Source organism: Hipposideros armiger, unplaced genomic scaffold (genome assembly GCF_001890085.2).
Source record: "Hipposideros armiger isolate ML-2016 unplaced genomic scaffold, ASM189008v1 scaffold_1815, whole genome shotgun sequence".
NCBI lineage: Eukaryota > Metazoa > Chordata > Mammalia > Chiroptera > Hipposideridae > Hipposideros > Hipposideros armiger.
In genome coordinates, this window is record NW_017733165.1 from 67,092 (window position 1) to 69,060 (window position 1,969).

Below are 1,969 nucleotides of genomic sequence, written 5' to 3' on the forward strand. Positions count from 1 at the left end.
TTAGATTATTAAATTTAGCCTTTATTTTTCCTTTTTAATATTACTATTGAGGTTATTAATTTTCTTGATTTTCAATGTCATATTTTTATTATTATTCATGTAAAAATGTTTTTTAATTTTCATTGAAATTTATTTTGTGACATATGAATTATTTAGAAATAGATTTCCTGACTTTAAAACATTAAGGGATTTTTAAGTTGTCATTTCTAATTGATTTATACCTTAATTCAACTGGTGTCAGAAAATATATTCTTTCAATCCTTTAATATTTGTCAAGACTTGCTTTATGGGACAGCATATGGTTCATTTGAATAAATATTAAATTTGCACATCAGAAGAAGTTATTGAATGCAATGTTGTGTATATATTAGGTCAAAATTTCTAAGAGAAATTTAAATCCTCTAAATTTTTACTTATTTTTTTCTAGTGCTTCTAATAATTAATATGAGAAATGGGTAAAATTCCTAAATGATTATGGATTCGTATATTTCTTCACTATTTCTCCCTATTACATACATGCATACACATTTAAAAGTGCCATATGTTCCTTGTATAGTGCTCTTTTTTCGTTATGGAAAGCATTTCTTTATCCTTAGTACTCAATCTTGCATAAAATATATTTATATCATATTGGTACCGCTACACCAGCTTTCTTTTGGTTGTGTTGCATAATGGAGCATTTTTCATTTATTTTTAATTAGACTTTTTGTGTCCTTACATATTTTTTGTTGAAAGTATTTAAATATTTTTAAAATTCATTTTGGAAATTTTTCTTAATTAGAATATTAAAATCACTTATATTTAGCTAAAGATATTTACATGTTAATATACCATCTTGCCATTTTTTCCATCTGTTATATATGTCCTTTGTGCCCTCTTTTCTTGCCTTCTTTTCAACTAAGCATTTTTGTTCTTTCATTTGCCCCATTGTTGTCCTATTAGTTTGGTATGCTGTATTTTGATTTTACCCCTGAAATTATTACATGATTTCTTGACTTATTAATGTCTAATATAAAGTAACACCTCAATCACTTTTCTTGAACTATANCATGTCTGTGAAGAGAGAGAGTCCTAATTGCTGCCAGATGTGGAAGCTACTGTAACCTGTAAGGTGTCTAGCATCAATTCATGCCCTGCCAAAGTACACATCTTGTATGTGGGGTCCACACCACTTAAGAGCTTTTCTCAAGGAACTATCCACAAGGAAGATGTCTGAGCTACTGAAAAAGACAAGGTTGAAATTTATAAGTTTCCACCCAAGTGACATTGCCTTTGCCAAAGTGACCTCCCTAGGTGACACACAGTCCAACTACCTCCTGACCACTGCTGAAAATGAGCTAGGAGTGGCAGTGGCCCACAGCGTATCAGGTGTCCAGATGGTTCCCATCAGCTGATGTGAGATGCAGTGCCCTAAGATCCACACTAAAGAATTCCGTGTACAGCCTGAATTCTTGCAGACGTAAGAAGCTACATTTTACCCCAATGAGGGGGTATGGGGAATAAGCTGTTTTCAAGAGTACATGTAAGAAAGTAACAGTAAGATGGCATTGTCTTTAGTCAAACACCTAGAGTCAGCCAGCAACCACCTCTAGAAAAGCCTGCCAGAAACTTACTATGTAGGTGGAACATTTTGCTTGTGAACCTTTCAGTGGATTTCATTATCTTGAGTGATAATTTCTCTTTTGGGGGCTCCATAAAGTGTATAATATTGGAAATAGCCTATTTCTTCTGACAATCTTATAAATACATATTTTTTTGCTGTGACAAAGAAAATATTTTTATTAAAATAAAGTAATTGTTGATAGATATGTAGTTATTGCCATTACATTATTCATATTTTTTTATTTTTTCTTCTTCTTTATCTTTAAGAAGTCTTTTTAACATTTCTTGCAACACAGGTTTGGTGGTGATGAACTCGTTTAGCTTTTTCTTCTCTGGGAATCTCTTTAACTGTATTTTGATTCTAAAT

At 31.5% G+C, this 1,969-nt stretch overlaps 1 pseudogene; it reads left to right on the top strand.

Annotated features, from left to right (window-relative positions):
* The first annotated feature begins 1,154 nt into the window (after positions 1 to 1,154).
* LOC109378228 (exosome complex component CSL4 pseudogene) lies at positions 1,155 to 1,463 on the top strand (annotated as a pseudogene).
* Positions 1,464 to 1,969: the final 506 nt, after the last annotated feature.